Raw genomic sequence first — 20,182 nt, 5'->3', positions numbered from 1 at the left:
AATGGGGGAAGGAGACAGGTGTGCTTTCTGACAGCCCCACTGTTTTTGCACTTCTAGTGGTCACTGGCTTCTCTCTCAGTGCCTTCCTTAAACCCTTCTTAACAAGGGAACAGGATAACAAAGTAATTAAGAGCCTGGTTACAGCCTATGTGTGAACAGAAACATAAACAGGGACATAGAGAATAGACTAGCGGTTGCCAAGGAGGAGGGGGTGGGAGAGGGTTGGATTGGGAGTTTGGGATTAGCAGATGCAAACTGGTGTATATACAGGATGGATAAACATAAAGGTCCTACATGGGACTTCCCTGGTGGCGCAGTGGTTAAGAATACGCCTGCCAATGCAGGGGACATGGGTTCAAGCCCTGGTCCGGGAAGATCCCACATGCCAGAGAGCAACTAAGCCGGATGTCACAACTACTGAAGTCCAGGTACCTAGAGCCCGTGCTCTGCAACAAGAGAAGCCACCACAATGAGAAGCATGTGCACCTCAACTAGAGGAAGCCCGCGTGCAGCAACAAAGGCCAAACACAGCCAAAAATAAATACATACATGCATTTATTTTTAAAAAGTGCATGTATTTAAAAAAACCCCAAAAAGTTCCTACTGTAGAGCACAGGGAACTATATTCTATATCCTGTGATAAACCGTAATGGAAAAGAATATGAAAAAGAATGTACATAAATGTGTAACTGAGTCACTTTCCTGTACAGCAGTAATTAACACAACACTGTAATTCAAGTGTATGTCAATAAAAAATAAAATTTAAAAAAATTGCCAGAAAAATAGTCACATAAGGGGAACTTCCCTGGTGGTCCAGTGGTTAAGACTTTGCCTTCCAATGGAGGGGGTGAGGGTTCAATCCCTGGTCGGGGAGCTAAGATCCCCATGCCTTGAGGCCAAAAAACCAAAATATAAAACAGAAGCAATACTGTAACAAATGCAATAAACACTTTAAAAATGGTTGACAGCATAAAAAATCTTTAAAGAAAAAATTCACATAAATCAGAAACAAATGAAAGATAATAAAGTCCATACATTAAAAAAAAAAAAAAGAGCATGGGTTCGGGTCACATTGCAACTTCCCACTTACTTATAGCTGTGTAATTCTGGGCAACTCACATAATGTCTCCTCAGACTGTTCATCTATAAAATGGGGATGGTAAGAGTTCCCTACCTCAGAGCGTTGCTGTAATCCATAAACACGGTTAAGTGCCTTGGTAAATGTTTGAGGCTCTCTGGTTATTATGAATTAAAATATGTCAATGGCTTCTGGCCGTGTGATTTATATAATAGTTTGATGTTTAACCAAATGGTAAAACTATTCCATTTATTATTCCCATCTCTTTTTAACCCTTAGCCTGCTTTGTTGTTTATGTTTTCTCCCACCACAGAGTGCTAGTTCCAGGAGAGTAAAGGCTTTATTTTGTTCACTGCTGAAAGCAACAGCACCCAGAAAAGTACTGTACATATGAAGCCCTCCGTAAACACTAGCTGAATGAATGGTGCAAAGTGTTACAAGGAAAAGTACACCCAAACTTTCATTATAATAAAAAAGTATAGATAAAAAAATCTTTCTCTAATGGCTTCCAGTCAAGTAACTGAAAACACCATATGCTATAATAATAACATAAGTAATTTATGAAAATTTGAAGGCAAAAACATAATTTTAAAAGATTTAGACCTACGTTAGGCGTGATAGAGTATGGATGCTTTCTTGAAATTCACAATCAGATCCAAGAGTATCACTTTCAGACTGTTCTAGTACACTGAGTTTACTTTTAGTTGTCTTTGATGACACAGTCACTATTCTACTCTCTTTCTTAACAGAAGTGTGTTTTTTCGAAGACTCACTTTTAATTGGTTTATTAACCAAAGAATTATTTTGCCCAATTCCTTTGCTTTTCTGCTTTACAGGTGAGTCAGAGCAGGAATGCAGGTCCTTCCCAGGTTGTTTCTTAGCAGAGTATTTTTTGGTCTATTCACCTGCTTTGCTCATTTTCTCTGAAGAAGACCTGCTATTTCTAGATAATTCCTCTTCTTTTCTTTGACTTCCAGTTCCAGAAATGACGTCTGCTGAAGGAGAATATGTTCTAGCAATGAAATCTTCAAAAGACTCCTGCCGCTGCTCTGTGACTGGGACCCCCAGGTTGTCTTTGGAAGTTTCTAAGGCCTCCTGAGTAGACGCTGGGACACGGAAGGAGTCGAGAGGCAAAGGAATCCTAGCATCACCTGTAATTTTCGGAAAGTGGAGGGGAAGACAAAAGACAAGACAAAAATTCAGTGATGAACAAAGCCAACCATTAAAAAGTAGAGCTCAAAACTTCAATGTTACTCTGTAATCTTATTATTAACACAGTCAATTGATTAATCAGAAGATTTCAGAGCCAGCTTTTTTTGTAATTATATCTTGCCAAGTGATTCTCAGCTTAACCTAGCTATATCCAAGGCTATGTCCGCTACTTTTTCAGACTTTGGTGATTGGGGTAGTTATTACCCATTTCCTTTCCCTCACTAAAAATAAAACCCTATTCTGTAAGATAATTAATGTCTTTTCTATCCTCCAGGCACATGTAAACCGTATATAGTTTGTGACCAGACTGTGTTCTCAAGCTGTCAGTTCCCAAGACCACTCTGAGATGGGCTGATGGGGGCTCCAAGTAAGGCTAGAGGAAAAGCTGACAGGTTTTCCCCTCCCATTCCCATAACCAGGTGATTCACTCTAATATGTTACCTATTAGCTATGTCTGGACTACTTATTTTAAAAATTATATCAGTATGTGTACCTTCATTAGTGTTCCTTCATTGTAAGCTGACTGCATACAAATAGAAACCTAGATAAAATATGAACAGAATAGACATTTATACAATTTAAAATCTGGAATATTTTCTCTAATGTCTTCTTTCTTCATTAAGGATAGTTTGCTTTAACTCATAAATTTTCTCAAGAACTTCCAGTCTCCTTATTTACAAAAGTACAGTATCATGAAATGGGCCCACATTTACTAATCTCAGATTTCGAAAGGATTCCAGAGTCTTCTAGCTCCCGGGCATGTGAACTATTAGAGACTGATCGTTATTGTTTTCTCGCTGACTTGGTCATTTCCTTTTTGCTAATCACTCTTAGAATCATTAAGTGCTGTTCTGTCCATTTACTTGGCTATTTTGCATTTGTTATGGGGCACCCTGTTTTGATTCTGATTTTCCTTCCTCAAGTGCCTTCTTTTCTTCTTTAGGTGGACTACTAACAGGAGAATTCATCTGGGGACGACCTAGTAAATGAAAATCTGACTGATCTATACCAGCCATTGTGGCCAACTGCCCAAGCCTAGACGAGAGGAGGAAAGGAGAAAAGACAAAGGTTATTATAATCACAGAAGAGCAGTTTAGATTTCCCCAGACTTACAATCATGAAATACTTCTAAAATCTTTTTTTTTTTTTTTTTTTTTTTTTTTGCGGTACACGGGCCTCTCACTCCTGTGGCCTCTCCCATTGCGGAGCACAGGCTCCGGACGCGCAGGCTCAGCGGCTATGGTCACGGGCCCAGCCGCTCCGCGCCATGCGGGATCCTCCCAGACCTGGGCACAAACCATAGCCCCTGCATCGGCAGGCGGACTCTCAACCACCCCGCCACCAGGGAAGCCCTACTTCTAAAATCTTAAAAGCTAACATCCTACTCCAGACTACAAGCCTCTCTCTCCCCCAAATCCTCAGCCATTTCCAGATTCATCCTCTAGGAGACATCCCACTGTCTCACTAGAAGCTTCAATATGTTCCATGCACCCTGTCCACTGCCTGTCACACCTCCATTCCTACACTTCTTTACCACCTTTCCTCCAGTTTCCAAGAATGTGTTTGTTCCTTCCTTCCCAACACCAACACCAATTCATTCACTGACAAAACACCACTCCATCAACTATCAATCTCCACTTCCCTCTTTCAGCAAAATTGCTCCCGGTTGAGAACCACTGACCTATATCTCCCCTGCAGATTAATAATCATTTTTATGTCTAAGGCAAAGATAACTTTAATTCAAACTTATCAAACAAGCAAAAGAAGTGAAAGATAGGAAAATTCTTATGCATTCCCGACTATTTTCAATGAAAACTGCCTTTAATTTAGTCTTTACAAAACAACTATACCTACTAATTACTCTGTCTACAGGTTACTCTTTTATAATGGGCTCCCCACTCTACCAAAGCAGGCTTCCCTATTTGCATTTCTTAAAAAATTTAATTCCTCATTTTAAAACGTCAACTATATTACCTATAATTACACTAAATTTGGCTAAATATAGCCACGTAAGTGATGAAAATTGCTCCAGTTCCTCAGCAAACTACCATTAGAGTCGCAAAGAGAAGAATGCCATGAAGAGAAATGAACTAACCCAGCATCTTTAAGGAGAACCAGGAAAGCATGGAACTTCTGAAAAGAATTCTCAGTGCTGCCCCAAACACCTTCATCATCCAGGATCATGCTTGTCAATGAGCGGGCATGAAGGGCTTCAGACAAAGAGAAAGTTGTGTTTCTTAACTGGGCATTTTCATGTTCCAGCTATACAAGAAGACTGAAAACGTCTGACATGATTTTTTCTCATTGTCATCAAAAGTAGTCTTGCCTTGGGCTTCCCTGGTGGCGCAGTGGTTGCGAGTCCGCCTGCCGATGCAGGGGACACGGGTTCGTGCCCCACTCTGGGAAGATCCCACATGCTGCGTAGCGGCTGGGCCCGTTAGCCATGGCCGCTGAGCCTGTGCGTCCGGAGTCTGTGCTCCGCAACGGGAGAGGCCACAACAGTAAGAGGCTCACATACCGCAAAAAAAACCCCAAAAAACAACAAACAAAGAAAAAGTAGTCTTGCCTAGTTTCAAGGAACAAAACTAAAACACTCAAAATGTAATTATTTTATAATTAATGTAACCCTCCGCCAGTAAAGACAGAGACCATATCACATAATAACCAAAGCCCACAGGCACCCAACAAAGTTTCCTATATAACACTTAGGTGGTATATAAATAAACCCAAGTTACCGTTTTATTAATGATCTTTCACAAAAGATCACATTTCTAACTGGTTCAATTCATAATGGAGCCTCATTCCACATTAGAAAATGACCTGCTTTAAGTTTCCCTTAAATTAGAAAGTGAATTATAGAATCTGATTTGAACAAAACATATTACAACTCTGCTGAATGTTAAGAATTAACTTTAGTGAGTAAAATATCTAATGCTTACGTTTAAAAGTCCTAAATCATACCCAACCCAATTTATTAAATGTACGATCACCAATATTTTCTTTGGCTTCTTGAACATATTCACCCCCGTGCACTCTTCCCCTTCCGCTCAGCATCTACGCACTTAAAACCCCCTGTAAGCTCAACTCTCGTATTTCTCAGAAAGGCCGTTAATGTTCATGATGCCCCTTTTGCCTTACATGAGCAGGTACTCAACATTTATTGAATGAGTGTCTGCCAATCCACTGGATGCACTTTTAAAAATTCCTCCCTACACTCACCCTGTGATAAATTATATTTAGATAGAACTTTTTAGATTATGCCCTGCTTTCATGCACATTACCTAATGTAATTCTCATAGTATATATTTTTATCTTTCATTGCATTCTTAGAAGTTTTCCAATATCTTAAATTTATTTAAATGATTCACTTTCCTAATTCATTGCCAGGAGAGTCTCATCATGTCTTTTATGTTACTGTATATACAATACATGCACAGAAAGTGCCTTCTTGCATCAAAGAATCATGAACAGGAAATAAGCTAATGTCATATAAAAGCACACACACACACACACATACACAAAACCAGATTTTCACATCTTTAAAAACATGCTTTCTGGAATATAGATCATATGATCACTAAATACCAGTAAATGCAAAAGTCCATATGATACCACCGATTTGCAACATATTACAGTTTTAAAGCTTACAAAATATGTGTATATGGCTTAAAATCAAATCAAAATAAAACCAAAACACTCTCAAAAGCAGATGAAACGTGTTTACCTCACTGACTCGTCTATCAGCCTTCAGTCTTATTACTCTTTCCTCCTTTAACTGCTTTAGGCACTCCTCCAGGGTTTCCTAAACAAACAGAGTCAATATTATAAGTAATTCATAGTATAATATCCAAAAGCCTTTCCAGCTATTGGTCTCATCAGGATTTAGGGGCAGAGCCAGAAGTGAACTCAGATTTTAGTCTGCTACTGGTCATATTATACCATGCCAGTGAAATGAATGATCAAAATCTATCAAATTTGCAAAGATTTATTTAAATTCCACTCTTTCCAACATAAATTTGTGGCAGCCCACCATAAAAGGCATATGCATATAACATAGTAAGTCAGAAATAAGAAGTTACGACCAAGAAAGAAAAATTCTATTTTTATTTGTGGGTCTCTTTATAGCAGGAAGTCCTATTAACGAACCTGCTTAGCATACCTGAATTGCATAATTGCAGATTCAAAAGCATGTTTTAAAAAAGTAATCACTTTTAAAGCAATTTACAGTCAAGCACTGTTCCTGGAGTTCCCTGGGTATTAAATAATCGAATCATCAAAACCCTAAGAGGGGGCTTCCCTACTGGCACAGTGGTTAAGAATCCGCCTGCCAGTGCAGGGGACACGGGTTCGAGCCCTAGTCCAGGAAGAACCCACATGCCGCAGAGCAACTAAGCCTGTGCGTCACGACTACCGAGCCTACGCTCTAGAACCCACGTGCCACAACTCCTGAAGCCTGCGCGCCTAGAGCCTGTGCTCCGCAATAAGAGACGCCACCGCACCGCAACGAAGAGTAGCCCCCCGCTCGACGCAACTGGAGAAAGCTGGCGAGCAGCAACGAAGACCCAACGCGGCCAAAAATAAATTTATAAAACAAAAAACCCTACGAGGAAAGAACGATCACTAACTCCATGTTATTTTACAGATGAGGGAAACAGAGGCAGAGAAGTAGAGTAAGTAGAGCAGCACAGCCAAGGTCACACCACTAAGTAGCAGAGCCACACTGTGGACTCAGGAAGCTGGCTGCCATTCCTGCTCACGGCGGTGGTAGTCTTCCCTTCACCAAGGTCACTGAAATAAAATGAATACTGATAAACTATCTTAGGAGTTTTAGGAACTAAGACACTTCGGTCCTTGAAGTGGGGACACTGCTTGCAATAGGCAGAATTCTGACAGAGCCTCCAAGATGACCACTTACTGAAGTACACAAACCTTCCACTTATCCAATCAAACTCTAAATGTAGGTGCTGTAGTGAAGGGATTTTGCACATGGAATTAAGGTTCAAAATCAGTTGATCTTTTAAGATAGGGAGATTACTTTAGGTGGATGTGGCCTACTCAGGCACCCCACGAAAAGGACCTGAACTCTTCCTGAATTGAAGTACAAAATGGACAAGAGGGAGACTCTCCATTGCTGGCTCTGAAGAAGTCCAATGCTGCGGCAGAGAAGGCAAGCGAGAGGCCTCTAGGAGCTGAAACTCTCCCCCGACTGACAGCCAGCAAGGAAATGGGGACCTCTGTCCTGCAACTCCAGAATCTGAATTATGCCAACAAGCCGGAAGAAGCCTGTAGGCATTCTTTCCCAGAGCCTCTGGACGCTAACACAGCCAGACTGACATCTTGATTTCAGCTCTGTGGCCCACACAAACTATGGTGAATATCCAACGTTTGGGGCTCAATATCTTACACTTAAATTTCACGTGCTTTAACACTCTCAGGAGGGAACCCACATGTTCCCGTGTGTATCTGAGCAGGAAGCCCAGTCACGCTGTGCCTGGACTTCTGACCTACAGAACTCTGAGCTAGTCAAATAGGTATTGTTTTCAGTCAGTAAGAGTGTAGTAAAAGAATTAATATTCTACTCAACCTCCAGGTTCGTGAACAAAATAAATGATTGTCATTGTTTTAGGCCACTGTTTTGGGGTGGTTTCTTATGCAGTGATAAACAATCATAATACCTATACTTATGAAAACAGTAAGGTATATTTATACATGTTAACTGCTTTGAACAATCACTTAAAGAATGAGGAACTCTATTACCTGCCATCATTGGGAGAGGAGCTGGTATCACTTTCTGGAGAGTAGCTTTTGGTACCTAACAACAATCCTACATCAGGAGTTTACCCTAAGGAAATCAAAGATGTGGGCAAAGATTTATCTACCAACATGATGTCATAAGATTGTTGATAACCAAACCCTAGAAGAAAGCTAAGAGCCTCCGAATTGGGACTGGTTTAAATAAAAACAGCTCATCGTCTGAAGGAATGCGCTATGAAGCCTCTAAGAATGACAAGAGGTCTCAACCAGAGTTCATGAATGGGCTTCAGGAGTGCTACATTCAAAATATATCTGTGCGTTTTTCCTGGGAGATGATGCATAAGCTTAATCAAATTCTCTGATGTAGAAGAGTAGTTAGTGACATGGCAAAATATTTCTGATACTTTTTTAAGACAAAAGAACAGATTAGGTGTGTGTACATGCAGAGGTGGCTTTTATTTCCTTCAAGAAGTTATTCATTGTTTTCAAACATTTGCTCAATGAACATATATTTTTATATTCAGAACATGTTTAAAAAATTGACAGTCTAAGAACTTCAAATTCTTTAATGTTTCATTACTAAAGCCAGTCAAGTTTTCAATGGGGAAAAAGGGGAAAAAATTGCAAAATTCCTCTACTTTTAATATAATGGTTTAGTCAATCTTCTAAAACTGATTTCAAAGAAATTCTAAACAAATAAACAAAAAAACAAAAAACCCTCAGCACGGTCAGAGGAAAGTAGACTAAAATTCCTGACTGGTTCTAAATAGCACATCAAAGTGCAATTACATGCAACAGTTTCTCCCTCTAATGGAGGGAATTAGAACACAGTGTTCAATTTTTGTGAAAAAGTGTACCCTCCTCCTACAAAATATTCAGAATTCATGTCCCTTACATGGAAATATGGAACCAAAAAAGTTAGAAAGTAAAATTGCTTGATATTCTATTACTTAAGTAAGACTAATGATAAGGCTTTGGAATAATTTTCCTTCCTTCCATCTGCTCTCCATTCCACCCTTCTGTACACCAGCTAGGGTGATTTTTCTGGGGCAAAGCTCCCATCATATTGGATATCAAATTTTATGTTCAACTTTTCTCCATTTAACATTGTAATCAATCATTTCTCATATAATCAGGGGATTCATAACCTTGATTTTTTTGTGTGGGCTACAAAATATTCCACTGAGTGGGTTTACTGGTTAACCATTTTACAGATTTAAATTCTTTCCAACTTTTCAGTATTATCAGACAAAATAACCGTTTTTATGCATGAAGGCTTTTTTCCATATTGAGAATAACATTCTTACAATAAATCCATAAAAATGAGTTTGAGATCAAAGCAAATGAACATTTTTAAGGCTCTGAGGTACCTATCTCCAGACTTCTTTCCAAAAGATTTCTGAGATTTTACACTGCCATCAGCGATGTATCACTTGGTATATAACCTCTACTGTAACTGTTGGCTTACTTCCTCACTTAGAGTGCAAGTTATTTGAAGATAGGGGGTGTATTTTATTAAGTGTTTATCCCCAGCACCTGTGCCTAGCACAACGTAGACAGTCAATAAATAATTGCTTAATAAGGAAAATCCCTGCCACACACGTACATATAAGATGTACGTGTGTGAAAGACTGTGTGTTTTTCTCTAACTGGATAGATGAAAACTTGTCATCTTCTTTAATGTGCAATTTTTTTGCTTATAATTAGTCATTAAATTTCTCTTTTAGATTATATTGTAAATATTCAGATTCTCTGAGGCAAATGGGCCTGGCACTACCCATTAGCTACATAACCTTGGACAAGTTGTATAACTCTAGGCCTCAACTTCCTCATCTATAAAATGGAGATAAGCTCCCATATTACAGAGCTCTTGTGAGAATTACATGAGTTAAAACACATATAAAATTAGAAGAGTGCTTGGTACATAGAATATGTGCAATTAATGCTGAATGAATGAACATGCGAATGCAAACAGTAGTGAAGGGCTTCAAATGAAACGGTCTCATCCCACTCCCACATCCAGCACTCAAGAAGCGACCGATTCTTTATGCAGTTTTTAATTGTAAAATACGATATGTGTACTGAGAAGTGCACAGAACAAAACTGTCAATGTGACAAAGAAAAAGAGAATACTTACATAAGCACTACTAGAATCTGTCAGCATCGCAAAAACCCCCCATATCCTTTTCTCATCACAAGCTCCTTCCTTCTTCCCGGTTAAACACCAACCTCACTTCTTGACAGTCATTTCCTTTAACCTGCATGCATCCCTAACAAAAGAGTTTAGTTGTGTCAACATCTAACTTTATGTACAGGATCATAGTATATGAAGTCTTTTCTATCTTATTTCTTTCTCTCAACGTTGGTTTAAAAAATTCATCCACATTGCTGCCTGTAGCTCTAGTTCATTCAATTTTATTGCTGGATAGTTTTCCCACTGTACAAATACACATCATTTATTTAATTTTTGACTCTTAATGGACATTTGGTTTGTTTTCAGTTTGTGCTAATGCAAATCATGGACAGGAATCCTGCTGTACCCGCTATTCTGGTGCATTTACACAGGGCGGGGGTGAGGGCTGCTGGCTCACAGGCTATTTATATACCTTCAGTTGATGGAGAGTGCTAAATGCTTTCCAAAGTAGTTGTGTCGATTTATACTCCAGTATAAACAGGGTAGAAGATTCCCATAGTACTTCAGGTCTACAATACCTGATACTACCAGACTTTTTATTTATGTATTTGTCAATCTGATTGACATGTAGTTTCCTTGGTTTTGACTCACTTTTCACTTATTACTTCATGAAGTCGTACACTTTTCTGTGTTTACTGGCTGTATGGATTTCCTTTTTTATGAGGTTTACATCAAATATTGTTATTTTTTATTATTTTATTATTATTATTTACTTTTGGCTGTATTGGGTCTTCGTTGCTGCGTGCAGGTTTTCTCTAGTTGCGGCGAGCGGGGGCTACTCTTCATTGCGGTGGCTTCTCTTGTTATAAAGCACAGGATCTAGGCGCGCAGGCTTCAGTAGTTGTGGCACGTGGGCTCAGTAGTTGTGGCTCACGGGCTCTAGAGCACAGGCTCCGTAGTTCTGGTGCACGGGCTTCGCTGCTCCGTGGCATGTGGGATCTTCCCGGACCAGGGCTCGAACCCGTGTCCCCTGCCTTAGCAGGCAGTTTCTTAACCACTGCGCCATCAGGGAGGTCCAACTATTGTTATTTTGAATTCTTCTCCATGTCCAAGTAATACGCTTACATGACTATTTTCTCACTAAATTGGAGGCGTTATCAGTTCACTTTCTAACTTACTAATAAGTAAGGGTTTAGTTCCTCTACACTCTTTCCTATGTCCACACTGCTCAGTAAAGTTATGTCATCATGAGTTATTCCACTGCTCATGATCTCTTTGACTTGTAGTCATATACTTAAAAACCTACATTGTTGATCAACTAGAAGCTCTCTCAACGTCACGCTTTGTAAAATGAGGACATTCTTACCATCTTCCCTTTTTTCTACCTCCTGTCTACCTTCCAAACCCAGCTGTTACGTTGTCAAAGTTGAAATTTATATTCTGTTCTATGTGCAGTTAAGTCTTCTGTTACTTGAGAGTCAGTACGGAGTAAGGTTTAAGAGAACAGGCAGAGAGCCTAAACTCAAAGCCTCGATCCAACCTTAAATTAGGTACAGCCTGGGCAAGTTCCTTCCCTGACTTAGCTTCCTGCTCTCAAAAGTGGGAATGATATTAGCACCAACCTCATAAGGCTATTCAGAGGATTAAATGAGTTAATATATGCAAAAACACTTAGAGCCTAATATATGCTAAGTACATACTAGTACACAATACATTTCAGTACATACCAAGTTAATACTAATACATACTAAGTATAGTTTACTTTAGTTATTTGTGATTACATGCAAGTTGGCAATAAAAGCTGCAAACCAAGACAGTATTGCCATTATTACAATGAAATTAATATTGCCCACTGCAGATGTACTGTGTCTCTGTGTATAGACTATACCTCGTTCCATACTGTGCCAGTGTCACTGCCCTTGTGCAGGGTGACCACATACCCCAAGCCGCCTTGGGCTGTTCCAGTTTATACCTGTTGTCCTGATGTTACAGCATTAGAATGCTTCCTTACACTATTGAAGTGTAAGGAGTTTGGACAAGTTCCGGTTTGGACAACAAATTAGATAGGTGGTCATTACCCCTGTGTGTCACTGAAAAGGGGGACATCTATAGTGTCAAGTTGAAGTGGATTCTTCCCTTCCTCACCAATAGTAGGTTAAAAATCAACCATAGTTCAGTGTGCTTCAGCTTTATGTCCGTATAGCCTTTTCTCCTCTGGAGTTCAAGTTCCTTCTCCTCTTCCTCTCCCTCCTCCCTTCCAACAGTGCCTAACACCTAGTAAGTACGATACGCCTCAAGGTGTTTCTAAGCTCTCAATCACACAATCAATAGAAGCCTCTCCACTATAGACTAGCTGCAATCTGCACTGAATCCCCTATTACCTTCCTTCTTGGTTTATTGCCTCATTTTGCTGGATTATGTCTATAAATAGCTTAAGGTGTAGCACAGGAGGTCAATTTTTCAAATTTCTTTGGGTACAAAATATCTTCTTCAGCCTCCACGTATGACTGATAGTTTGGCTGGATACAAACCCCTAGGGTGAAAATTATGTGCCTGAAAAACTTTGGAGGTATCTTTCTAATGCCTTCCAGGATCCATGGTGCTCATGACAAGTATGATAAAGTCAGATTGTAACCTTTTTTTTTAGGTGACCAGTATTTTTCTCTCTGGAATGGATGTATCCTCTCAGTATTTTATTCTATTTTAATTTATTTTTTAAGTATTTGAAAGTTTCACAATGAAGGGTGCCTAGGTATGAGTCTATTCTTACTCATCTTGCATAACTATTTTCAATCTGAGGCCTGATGTCTACTTTCAGCTGTGGGGAATTTTGTTGCCCTTTGACAGCTTCCCTCCATTTTTTTTCTGGGTCTGGACTTTCTAATAGTAACATGTGGGATCTCCCAGATGCAGCCTCTCTAACATATTTCTATCACATTTTCCATTGTGTCTTTCTTTTTTATATACTGAGAAATTTTTTAAATTCCTACTGAATTTATTTCAGCAACCATATTTTCATTTCCAGGAGACCTCTCTTGCTTTCTGACCATTCTCCTTTTCATTAATACCCTAGTCTTATTTTATAGTTGCTAGCTCTTTTTAAACCTCTCTCAGGATGCTAATTAGGGTTTTTTCTTAAATTATTCTGTGCCCTAAATTGTCCCTGGTCCTACTAGGATATGTTTGCACTCTTTCCCCCTCTCTCATGTTGTAAGCTTTACTCAACTAACAGGCAAATGACACTTATTTTCTATTTAAGAATGAGCGCAGAAAGCTCCCTGAAGTCAACGATTGATTGGCTTCTTATGCAGGAAGAAGCGGGGAGTAACTGTAACAGGATCTCCCCCAAAAACAGTTTTCTAGGGTGTAAAAACTCACAGTAGCTGCCCCAGTTCTCGCCAGTTTCACTGTCTTCAAAATGAAATCATCTCATTTCAGGAGGGTTAGGGCGGGGCAGGGAGTCCACTCCTCCAAACACATCCCTTCAATGAGCTCCCCTATTGGTCACACTTTTAACTAACTCCACCCTCTCTCCTACATGCGCACCTGAGCATGGGGCTACTTTTTCAGGTGGGGTCAGAATCCTCCTCAGTTGCACGTGGTCCCTGTGCATATTCTAGGTGATGCTTTTCCTCTGTTCTACTGCTTCAGTTTCACACTCTTCCACCTGTCTTCTTTCAAAACTATGTTGAAATCTCTTGATAGTTGTGTGCATATATACTTAAACACTTTGATACCATCATTGTAGTGTCTTGTCAAAACAGAGAAGAGCTAAAAGGGTTCTCAGTGCATTCTGAATCTGCTATTCTGTGGTCCCAGTGTTTAAACTTCTTGGACTTCCCCACTGTCTATTACTGCTTTTACAAATACAATCTCATGGTCTATTCGTGAAGGAAATGAATACACCACATCTAAAATAACAAGGAATGCGGGTTAGATGCTCTAGGGTCTAGTCATACTCTGCCATTTACTAATAAACCACTTACGTTCTACAAATTGTAGGTGCGCATTTATAAAACGAAAGGGAGTAACTCTACATGAACTATAGATTTCTCCTACTCTAACATTTCATAATTTTCTAAGTTCTTTTCTTAAAATTTCTCTATATTATCATTAATTTTAATTAAAAAATAAAAATCTAACTTTCTCTTTTGAAAATCAAAGAGTAGTTCCCGTAGTCCTACAATAATGGGATAATTAGTTCTGAAACCTGTCAAGTGTCATGTTTCATACGAAGAGAAAATCATATTAAATAATTTTAAAAAATTAAACATGGACTTTGTAGCACAAAGACAAGGTCCCCCCCAAATGGTGTTCCTTTATTTACTAGAAATGTTCAGCTCTGCATTAAAGTTGAAATAAAATAAATATATTAATTTTGAGGTGCAAAAATTTCTTATAAAAATCAATTTTTCTTTTCTGTCCATACAAACAAAAGTATGGAATGACATTAGAGGTCAGGTTTATTTGGCAATAGAATGTAGCTTCTTGATATTTTTGATTTTAGGAAAGGAGAATATCAACATCAAAACTTTTTTCAACTTTACTTTTATTTAAAATGAGGCCATATTTTCCTCTTATAAAAAGAGAGTTCAACTAGAACTGTCTATTTTCTCATCTGTAAAACAAGAGCACTGAATCAGCTGACTGTATTCATTCAGAACTCAATTTCCTTATCTTATGATCACTAAGCTTCTCCCTAAATCTAAAATACTAAGCTTCTAAGCAAAGGAAAATATATTACTAACGACATGTTTTGATTTTAGTTTCTTAGAGTTCAAATGTCCACCATTCACCTTGGTCTAAGCTTAAGGAACCATTCAAGGGGATACAACGCAGATGGGAGGAGAAAACAGAACCCTCACACAAGCTGTGCTGTGTTGCAATCAGCCTTCCGTTTGAAAAATAATCTTCTCTATAGCTTTAAAGTGATAACTTTGTACCTGCAATGCTTCTTGTTTCAAACGGATTTTCTCTGGCTCTTCCTGAACACGTTCTGAGGAATCATCGACCTCTTCGATTTCTGAGGAGGAAGGACTCCCTACTGTCACAGTCACAGGAAATTCTGATGGACCTGAGTGTCACAAGAAGAAGACAGGAAACCACAGAGTTGTTACACTAAAGTGCAAAGAAAGAAGACAAGATTGTATAAAAGACAACACAAGCCAGATACCAAATATCCAAATATTAGAGGACATTTAACAAAAGTGATCTGAGGTATCATTCTTTATAAATGTCTCTCACTGCTCTTTAGTGTAAAACAGGCAATGACTAAGTAAAAGTACAGGAACTTATTTTTGCTATGTTACTGTACAGACCTCTGTTGTACGTGGTTAGGATTAGTAATGGGAATTGCCCATATTATTTTATTAAGTTTCTTTCACAGAAGCCAAGTGAAGATCCAAGGTAAACATTTTTTCTCAGATCAACTTTATACTGCAAATGAAAAATTTATTCTTCACCATCAGACAAAAACAGTCTGGAAGAAAATGTAGTTTTTCAGAGGAAAATACATCAGTAAAGGGACTGATGAATAATCAGGAAGTCAACATATCTAAGCTGTGAATAATAGACATTAGAATTTAAAAAAATAAATCACATACACATACACAACTAAAACTGACCCATCAAAAATTTCATCTTCTCACCACCCTTAAGCCAAAACTAGGGCAACAATTCTCCCAGCAAGCTTCACTGCCACTGCAATGTTGTTCAATAGGACATTTCCAAACATTTAAAAACTGACCTGGCCACAACCCCATAAAAGTCTACAGATCATAAAGAACTGTGCTGGGATTATAAACCACGCAGAAGACAAGTCACTAGGACATCATTTTGACAACAAGCAGCAAACCCTGCAGCATAGGAAAACCCTAACAGGAGAACGAGGTGCACACCCCTCTCTCTGGGAATGCAAGGCCAGGACTGACACCCAAGATGCTCTTCTCTCAACCTCAGCAGTGGTGCCTTTCACAGAGCAACTATGCAGTCTCCCAAGACCACTGGGAAGGAGAGTCTGATACTGACAGTATTAGCTTGCCACGAGGCCATAAGCGAGGGAATGTGTGTGGTCTTGGTGAGAGAGCAGAGGTTTGGGAGATGTTGCTTTATATTGGCTTTCAGATCAGGAATTTGTACATATAGCCCGCAAACAACGTTTCTTGAAAACGTGAACATTCTTGAGTATGACAGCTCCATGTGAGGGGTCAGAAATGGCAGTCAAGTTCGTTTCACTGGGTAACAGCTGATTTGCGGACTGGAAAACAGGCTTCCTTGTTTACAGACATAACCACAAGGCTGCCAGGTGTGCGCTAAATCCACACAAATACACAGTTGCATTGGGAGAGCGACCAAACATGTTTTACATGGATTTATTTCAGAGAGGGAAATGCTTCTTGGAAGGCTCTGTCAGTTTAAAAAGCAAGAAAAATCCAAGCAAGACCATCCACCTTTCCCAATTCAAGCCCTATATATCATAAATATGATAGCTACACACCACCAACTGATTACATACATCACGAGCTTTGATGAATGGAAAGCCCCTAAAAAGATAGCAACAAAACGAAGTTAGATCTTCATGTAAATACATCACCAGTTAAACCCAGTTAATACAACTATTTAGTAGTATGAACAGTATCCATACAGAATTGTGTATAAAAATAAATAAGCTCAAAACAAGGACCTGGAGGGCTCTGCTACGGAGAAAACAGAACAGAATTCAGCCTACTGGCTTGGTAATCACTCTCTGAACTGCTGAGAGGCCCCTTCAGCTCCTATGTTCAGGATGGTTGAGATTTCAGTCTCACTTCTTTAAATGGTGATATTAATCGTTCTCTAATTTACCACCCTGTGTGACGAGGATGGACCTGCGATTAAGTGTCTCAGGAAGAAGATAGGAAACCACAGAGCTGTGAAACTCAAGTGCAAACACTGGGGATTCAACACTATAGTTTATGCAACAGCAATTCACATTACCATTTGCAAAAAAGTAGTCGGTTGTCCAGTGGGGATTAGAAACATCCATTTAACATGAGCAACTGAAGAGATATTTTACACAGGAACTACTTCAAGTACTATTTAAAATCAATTCTCTTTGTTTTCTTAAGCAATTGTTAATCCCCAATTTCCTGATTACTACCAAGTAAGTCACCTGAAGATCATCTAGAGCCATCTATTTCACTTAGCAAGCCTAAAGCTATAATTCAACCATTTTATTTAGTGTTCTGTGACAAAAATTACTATGAACAGCTATCCCCTGGATAAGAAATCAGGTAATGCTAGTTTGACTCACTAAATCTGATTTACTGAGTTAATAAGCCAGTTGATTTAGAATAGGTCTAATGCACATTTTTCATCCATTCTGCATTAAACTATTTCCCATGCCTAAAATGTCTTTTTTCCCATTCGTACGTATCCAAATTCCTACTTCTGTGCTGTAGGGCTTCGCTCAACTACACCTGCCTTTAATCAAACTTCTCTCACATGCACAATTGGTGATCATTTTAGTCTCCTCAAGACTCCCACGGAGTTACCTCTGTTGTGACACTTGAGAAACAACTTGAAACTCCCAATTACTTTTAATTTTTCTTCCTTAGAGGGCTCATTAGGCAGAAGCCATGTGTGAGTTACCTTTTTTCCTCTACACAAAGCACCAGAGACCACCCACATAATACAAGTTCCAAAATAAAGAACTCTAAATGACTGAAAAAGACAGGGAATGCAAACAGGTTACCTGTTGCTTTTTGCACTTTCTGCAGGACACAATGGCCGGAAACCAGACACTCCAGGTGGTAGCGCTTCAGGAGGGTAACATTCTTTACCAGCAGAGTATTTCCTTCCATTACTTACAGGCTTCTTTGCGGCCAAGACTACGTTTGACAAAGCATGAAAAGAAGGAATCAAGATGCACCAAAGGTCTACAGAGCAAATGTCACACGTGCACACGTCGAAAGGAATCAAAAAGGCACTTGACAACGATGCCAAGCCCATTAAAAAGAGGATCGGTTTTGTACAAAGGTTTTACATAAGCCAGCATTTTAAAAAAACATAAGTTCTCTACAGTAACAAGTTATTTTAACTAAAACAAAAGTATTGAGATGTGCAGAAATGCAAAAATAAAAGTTTAAAAAAAAATCCCAAAGTATGATACATTTTATGTATCATGCAGAAACACTCAAGTTTCCTGAATCTTAGAACACCTTTGGCATTTCTGAATCTCAAGGACACAGAAACACAGATACACCCATGACTTCTGCCAAACAGAATCTTCAGAAGTAGACCAAAAGTTAAATTTAAGATGAATTTTTCTATGTAAAAACAATACAAGTTATAAGGCTGCAAGTTGCTGGGGGGTAGGTGAGTCAATTTTACCCTCCTATAAGCCTGTCAACCTTCACTGCTCCTTTGATTTCATATAGAAAACACACAAAAAAACAAATGAAACCCACTGGATGAAAGAGTGAAATGTGGAGAATTACCCTATATTTCAGCAGTAAAGAGGCAAGTATCTTTATAGGAAACATTTGGTTGCAAAAACTAGACCTACGTGTTAATATTTTACTTAGAACAAGCCATATATTAAAATTCACATTTAAATATTTAATTTGAATTTACTGAAAACAAACATCATAGGTTAAAATGGTTATATTTATCCTTCAAAGCTACTATATTTTATGTTATTTTATTTATTTATTTTAATAGATCTTGATTGGAGTATAATTGCTTCACAATTCTGTGTTAGTTTCTGTTACACAACAAAGCGAATCAGCCATATGCATAAACATGTCCCCATATCCCACCCTCTTGAGCCTCCCTCCCACCCTCCCTATCCCACCCCTCTAGGTCATCCCAAAGCACCAAGCTGATCTCCCTGTGCTATGCTGCTGCTTTCTACTATATTTTAGCAGCATTAGGATGCAGGGTAAAATGGAGTGTATTCGGTAATATAGGACAAATATTTCATAGAGTGTAGCTTATTGATAATCACCACACGATCCTCTGTGATTTACATGCCTCTTAAAAATATATAGGAGGGCTTCCCTGGTGGCGCAGTGGTTGAGAGTCCACCTGCCGATGCAGGGGACACGGGTTCGTGCCCCGGTCCGGGAAGATCCCACATGCTGTGGAGCAACTGGGCCCGTGAGCTATGGCCGCTGAGCCTGTGCTCCACAACGGGAGAGGCCACAAAAGTGAGAGGCCCGCGTACCACACACGCACACATACACACAATATATATATATATATATATATATATATATATATATATATATATATATATATATATATATATGTGTGTGTATTAAAATTTTTTAAAATTACACTTTTCTTGTTAGGAGATTAAAAAATTTCTAATAAAAGTTCCCATCTTTTATTAGGCATACATAAGTACAATATAAATGTGACACAATTCACACCATTATTTCACCCCTATACTCCCCTGGATCTAGGTATATACCCAGATACTGATTTGGCTTACCTCTATGTCTCCAAATAACTGAGGCAAATACAAAAAAAAAGCCCAAGAAATAAAATTACTCTTAAAAGAGCTCAATGAGCTTGTATACTGCAGTTACATTTCCACTTTGTTTAATCATGCTAACTAAAAAAAAAAATGTTTAACTGTTCTCATTCCATGATGCCCTATTATTCTGTACTAATTTTACAGAATTCCTAATATGTTTTACATATACATGTTTTATTTATATATCCTTCCATTTCTAATATCATAGCAAAAGTCAATGTAGCTATTTTAAGAATGCTTTACATAGGATATAAATTTTTAATAATAATATCTAATTAGTGTGATATCACAAATCTTAACTTCTTTGAATGTACTATTTGATTATTAAAATATCACTCTCTTTAGCGGAGGGGGTAGCGGAGGCGCGCGGGAGAATCCATGTCCTTCTTAGAACCGTTTCCTCTAAATACTTTTAAACCAACAGCTCTTGGCGAAAGTCTTCATCCCTTTAAGGCTAAGTTCTCGCGAGACGACAAGACGCCGG

The 20,182-nt window shown here is 38.8% G+C and overlaps 1 pseudogene across 1 annotated transcript; it reads right to left on the bottom strand.

Annotated features, from left to right (window-relative positions):
- Positions 1-1,491: 1,491 nt before the first annotated feature.
- Positions 1,492-20,142, bottom strand: LOC308620756 (centrosomal protein of 78 kDa-like; annotated as a pseudogene). Its single transcript has 9 exons — positions 20,121-20,142; positions 17,911-18,046; positions 16,671-16,720; positions 15,122-15,252; positions 6,015-6,092; positions 4,386-4,552; positions 3,154-3,325; positions 2,784-2,831; positions 1,492-2,245 (listed from the first exon to the last, which is right to left on the bottom strand). The product of its transcript is annotated as a centrosomal protein of 78 kDa-like (transcript).
- Positions 20,143-20,182: the final 40 nt, after the last annotated feature.

Source organism: Mesoplodon bidens, assembly GCF_964165515.1.
Source record: "Mesoplodon bidens genome assembly, chromosome: 7".
In the NCBI taxonomy this organism is placed as follows: domain Eukaryota; kingdom Metazoa; phylum Chordata; class Mammalia; order Artiodactyla; family Ziphiidae; genus Mesoplodon; species Mesoplodon bidens.
Note: the sequence above shows the minus strand (reverse complement) of the source record. Positions and strands in the feature narration are given on the sequence as shown.